This window comes from Octopus bimaculoides, chromosome 14 (genome assembly GCF_001194135.2).
Source record: "Octopus bimaculoides isolate UCB-OBI-ISO-001 chromosome 14, ASM119413v2, whole genome shotgun sequence".
NCBI lineage: Eukaryota > Metazoa > Mollusca > Cephalopoda > Octopoda > Octopodidae > Octopus > Octopus bimaculoides.
The window spans coordinates 1,976,948-1,983,327 of NC_068994.1; the positions used below are offsets into that span (position 1 = coordinate 1,976,948).

The window sequence follows — 6,380 nt, forward strand, 5'->3', positions numbered from 1 at the left end:
GATATATATATATATATATATATATATATATATGCCACTGGCATTGGCTATTTTGCTTCCCCGAAGCCCATTGCTTGAAAGGTGCTTTGTATGTGACACCTGCATCAGCCACAAGTGACACTTGGTTTGACAGATCTTCTCAAGCACAGCATCTTGCCAAAGATTTTGGTCACTAGTCATTGCTTCTGTGAGGCCCAAAGTTCAAAGATCAAGCTTCAGCACCTTGTCCCATGTCTTCTATTAGTCTCTTTTGCCGAACCGTTAGGATTACAGGGATGTAAACACACCAGCGTCTGTTGTCAAGTGATGTTGATTGGGGGAACAAATGCACACACACACACACACACACACACACACACAGTAATCCCTCGACTCTCATGGGTGTTACAGTCCAAAACACTCATGAGAGGTGGAAATCTGCAAAGTAGAAACATTTCTGTACTGCATATTTTTTATTATTTTTGTAATTTGTATATATTCATTTGATTATAAATGCAAAGCAACACCACGGAGGAGGAAGTGACGTAAGCTTAAATAATGAACCACTATAGGTGAACCATGATGTGGCAAGGGATTACTGAGTGTGTGTATATGTATACACACACACACACACATATCTGTGCATGTGTAAGAGACTGATAGAATATTGGCAGAGTCTGTAGAGCTCCTAGCAAAATGTCTTGTGGTATTTATTGAGGATTTTTACAATCTGAGATCAAATCTCAGTGAGGTCATCTTTGTCCCTTCATTTTTCCAGAGTTAATTAAATGAAATACCAATCAAGTACTGAGATTGATTTAATCAATTAACCCCTCCCCTCAAGCTTTATGTGATGTTAAACCAAACAATGTGTGGAGTCTTGTCACACAACAACAGCAACACTCTGACACATTGCCACTTCATAAAACCATCTCAGAATTTCTTTGGATTTTTTCTTCTCATTTCTCATTCACGGCCTTCCTAACATGTTTGAGGAAACCAGAGGTAAAACACCCCATATTTTAGCTATCCCCTCCCCTACCAATATTAGGGACCAAATTGAGGGACGCAGATGCTACCATTCTTCCTCTGATGAAGCCAAACTAAATTTTTCTCACAAGAATTGGTCAACCAATGCTATGGTAGAATATAGTCACCTCAAGTACCTTGCTGTGAGATTGAACCAATAATCCTGTACTTTTGAATTTCTCTATCCCTTGGTCATTCCATTAGACACCCAGCGGTCAGCTAAATGTTTGCATAAAATTTGGTCCTACACTGGATTTTATACAGTGAATTCCAGAAAGGAATATCTTTGAAAGAGTCTCTATGGCACTGCTCAATTTGCTAAAAATGGTAGTCAAATATTCCTCAAGTGCATTGTTTAAAAAATAAGGATATATCAGATAATGTGAATCCAGATACATTTTATGTGGAAATAGACTGGATGGTCACAGCTGGAACGTCTTGTTTATGGGTTTGTTTGATGAGAATTAAGCTAGGGTTACCCATCATCAACAAAGTATCTGCTGAAACTGAAAGCATCTTTTAAGATGGTTCTATAGAATATCTTTTGGAAATTGTACGTATAAAGAACAGAGAGTGCGTGGCTCAAAATGTATACGGGATTATGAACAAACTTAGAAAGAAATAGGGGAAAATTCTATAGAATCCTAGAAAATTTACTCATTTCCATGAAAATAAACAATACCAAGTTTGAACCCCAAACCCCATGGAATTCCAACTTATGATGTAACACAAATCAAATACTACAGACACTCTACACATGATAACGAATCTCATTTCAGTTCTACCCAAACTCTACACATTATTCGAACCAATTTTAAACATTATTATAATCCAATTCCATTCAAACACTCTCACAAACCCAATAAAACCTACATTCAACAATACCTCATTCTCTAGAAAAACCTTTAAAAACTTATTTAAATTTCCTTAAAAATAAACCAGTTGCAGTGTGGAAGGTGTTTATAAGCCATTTAAGATAACACACAAAATCCGTCAGATTCACTTCAACATTTAAATTTAAGTTGCCAAAATATTTTCGTCGCTTTGAGACCGCGACCTGTTCACTGACAAAATTCTGTGCTGCATCTCAGTGAACTGGTCGTGGTCTCAAAGCGACGAAAATATTTTGGCAACTTAAATTTAAATGTTGAAGTGAATCTAATGGTTTTTGCGTTTTTCTTAAATGGCTTATAAACACTTTCCACACTGCACTTGTTTTTATTCCAGCACACGATCTCAGATCAGGTCACTTGCTATGCAAGTACATCTCCGTAATTAAAAATAAATCAAATTGATTTTAACATATATCCCAGAGAAATTATAGGAATTCCTCACTCAATACCTACACTAAACTCCATTCAACACCTATACTAAACCCCACTTAGTATCATTACTAAACTCCACTCAACACCTTCTCTAAACTCAAAATAAATCACTGTAAACAAACCCACATTAAAATATGTTTGAGGCCAACTCAGTGGAAAATTGTCCAATCAATTCTGAAAATAGTGGGAGGGGCCAAGAAATTGTAGTAAGGCATCAACAAAATGTAGTAAAAGGGACAGTGTAATGTTGTGAGGGCCCACAAAGCTTTTCTGGTTTGTCTCCCAGCCCCTCTAATCCTCCCCACCCCACCACACCTTCCTCTCCCTCTCTTCTCTATTCGAATAATTTCTTCAGTTTTACAAAATTACTCTGTTACAAATTTATATTGACAAACTCTTTTCAATACTGTTATTGTTGTTGTTGTTGTTGTTGTCTGTTTTTATCAACAATTTCCAAACAGAATATCAGGGGAGTGGGTGTATGGATGTTTGTATGTATAAGTTTATAGGGCTGTATGTGTATATATGTTTTGTGTGAATATGTGTGTATGTGAGTGTATAGTGATATGTGTGTGTGAGAGAGAGAGAGAGAGAGGGAGGGAGGGGCATTACCTGTCAGAAGATGTGTGTGTGTGTGTAAATATATAAGTTTATAGGTTCATTTGTATATATGCATACGTCAGTGTGTGTGTGTGTGTGTGTGTGTGTAAGGAAGAGAGAAAGATTACCTGTATGTTTGTTAGTTTGCAAGTGTGTGTGTGGTGGGGGGGAGAAATCTTTTTGTGGGGGGGGGGGTCAAGAGGCTTTAGTCTTCATTTTGTTGTTGTTTATGGTGAAGTTGTTACTGTTGTTGTTGTTAACTGTAGTAATAGTAGTAGAAGTGGTTGTAGTGGTAGTAGTAGAGGTGGTGGTGGTAGTAGTAGTAGTAGTAGTAGTTAAACGTGTCTTTATTGTTACTGCTGTCATCAGTGATGTAATTGTTGTTGATGTTATCATCAAACATGTTGTTTATATATGTTGTTGTTGTTGTTGCTGATCTTGATGTTGTTACAGACACTTTTCTCGTTGTTGTTGTTGTTGTTGTTGTCACTTAGCACCCAAGTTATTCTTATCCAATAGACTTATTATGGGATCAGAACCATTCCATCCACGACCATCCCAACATTATTTTACTAGGCATAATGTATCTCGGACAACATCACTGTAAGTTTTCCTTCTTTAACATGTTTGGTAGGGTTAGGGTTTGAGAGAGATTTAGTTACTATTTCTAGCAGATGAACAAACCCTGTAGTAGCTCCTTTATTTGTTATTCTTTTGCGATGCATGTTTGGGGTGTGTGTATAGATGTATATATATATATAGGGATGCATGCACTTAAGTATATATACACACACACACACACACACACATCTATATATATATAACTATATGTGTGTTTATATATGTGTGCATGTATGTTTAGGTGTATGTGTATGTATGCATGTATGTAAGTTTGTATGTACATATGTATGAGTATGTATGTGTGTATATGCATGTGCATATGCATGTGTGTATAAATATGTATATATATGTACTCATGTGTATGTATTTATGTATGTATCTATGTCATCATACATATATATATGGGTTTGTGTATGTATTTGTCTATCTACCTGTCAATCTATCTGTATGTTTGTATGTATGTATGTATGTATGTATGTATATATGTATGTATACATAGAGTGAAAAGAAGAGAGAGGTGTAAAGTTGCACCTACCTGCAGGCAAGCCGTTCCATCTCTGTTCCGTTGTTCCTGACAGCGCTCTAGTCATCAACTACACACGCACCGACACACATGCATAAACACACACACACAAGCACACACGCTCTCTCTCTCTCTCTCTCTCCCTTTCTCTCTTCTGGCTGCTGCTTCATATGGTGATGGCGTCAAACTGGTGTTGTCACATCTCCGGTTTAAGATGATATCTCTATGCGGATGGTGGGGTTATAATGCGTGTTTGGTGGGGTAGTGGGTGAGAGGTGAGCTTTTACTATAAAGTGTGTGTGCGTGTGATTTTCTATGTGTGTGTGTGTTGTTTTGATGGTGTGCGTGTGATGTTTTGATGGTGTGTCTGTGTGCTGTTGTGATTGTGTGTGTGCGTGAGTTTCTATGTGTGTTGTTGTTTATGGTGTGTATATGTATGTGTGCTGTTTTGATGGTGCGCGTGTGTTGTTTTGATGGTGTGTCTGTGTGCTGTTTTGATTGTGTGTGTGAGTTTCTATGTGTGTATGTGTTGTTGTTGTTTATGGTGTGCGTATGTGTGTGTGTTGTTTTGATGGCACGCGTGTGTTGTTTTGATGGTGTGTGTGTGTGCTGTTGTGATTGTGTATATGTGTGAAGGTGTGTGTATGGAATCGTGCTTGTGTGGTGGGTTTTCTATAAAGTGTGTGTATATGTTGTTGCTGTGATGGTGTATGTTTGTGAGTTTGTGTACATGTTATTGCGAAGGCACATATATATATATATGCGTGTGTGGGTGTGGGTTAAAGATGATGATGATGATGTGTGTGTATGTTAATGATAAATTTTCCGTAAAGTATGTGTGAGTTTCTGTTATGCTTTTGCTGTGTAGCAGTGTATTATGGCAATGGTATGTGCATGTGTATATGTATATATGTATGTATGTGTGTTACAATAGTCTGTATATTAAGTTAGTGTGGCAGTATGTGAGTGTGTGTGTATGTGATTTCTTACAAAGTATGAATGTGAATATTTATATGTTTCAGTCTGTGTCGCAAACTTTTGTTAGTGTGGAAATGTGCATGTACTTGTGCATGTGTATGTAATTATGCATAAAGGTATATGTGTGTGTGTGTGTGTGTGTGTGTGTAAAGATCTATGTGATGTTATGTATGAGTGGAAATACATATGTATCACTGTATATGTGTTTGTGAGTTCTGTGTGTGTGCATGTATATGTGTGTGTGTATAGAGTGTGTGTGTGAATATAGAGTGTGTATGTGTGTGTGTGTATGATGTGCTGTGTAATATGGTTATGTCAGTAAATGAATAAGTGAGCAAGAAAGGTTTAAATCTGTGTATACAGGGTATATAAAAGTGTGTATATGTGAATAATGTGTAATTATGTGTATGTATAATGAGTTGTGTGCAGATAAAATATAATGTGTATAACTTTAGAGTTTAAATGTGTATATATATATATAAGTATATATATATATACAAGCATACAAATATATATATGTATGTGTGTGTATAGTGTGGATATGTGTATGTTGTGTATGTGTGTATATGTCTATAAATGTATATAAGATTGATCCAGGTATAGTATAGGCAGTAGTTTCAAGTGTCACCAAATAACATCAACAGCAGCACTACTGAGAGAATTGTGCTCCTTACACTGCACAGATGTGCAACTCCTGCAGTCTCACAATGCAACTGATGCACCACCACTCATTCGGCTGTACATACACTTGTCTCGATATACACTGCTAAAGTCTATACACAGCTCTCATTTCATACACCAATCATTGATATTGTCAACTCCTTCCTTTATGGGAGGATGGGTGTGAATATACGTACATACATATATCTATATATGTATGTATATATTCTTTTTTTTTTTCTTTTTTTTTTATTTGTTTCAGTCATTTGATTGCAGCCATGCTGGAGCACTGCTTTTAGTCGAGCAAATTGATCCCAGGAATTATTCTTTATAAGCCTAGTACTTATTCTATCAGTCTTTTAGGCTGAACTGCTAAGTTACAGGGATGTAAACATACCAACATCGGTTGTCAAGTGAGGGTGGAGGGACAAACATAGACATGCATACACAAGTATATACATATATATATAGATATTTATATCTATCTATCTATCTCTATATATAGGACAGGATTCTTGCAGTTTCCATCCACCAAGGCTTTGGTCAGCCCGAGGTTATAGTAGAAGACACTTGGCCAAGGTGCCACAATGTGGGACTGAACCTGGAACCATGTAGTTGGGAAGTAAGCATCTTACCACACAGTCACACCATATGTATAAGGATAT

At 36.8% G+C, this 6,380-nt stretch overlaps 2 protein-coding genes across 2 annotated transcripts in view; both read right to left on the reverse strand.

Moving 5' to 3' along the window:
- The window catches only part of LOC106873949 (protocadherin beta-15), a 38,851-nt gene extending 33,104 nt beyond the window's left edge, over positions 1-5,747 (reverse strand). The window contains exon 1 of the mRNA XM_014921490.2: positions 4,090-5,747. The gene's annotated coding sequence lies outside the window, so the exon portion shown is untranslated. The remainder of the gene's footprint in view (positions 1-4,089) is intronic.
- Positions 1-6,380, reverse strand: part of LOC106873952 (protocadherin-18) — a 139,806-nt gene that overhangs the window by 69,659 nt on the left and 63,767 nt on the right. The window lies entirely within an intron of this gene.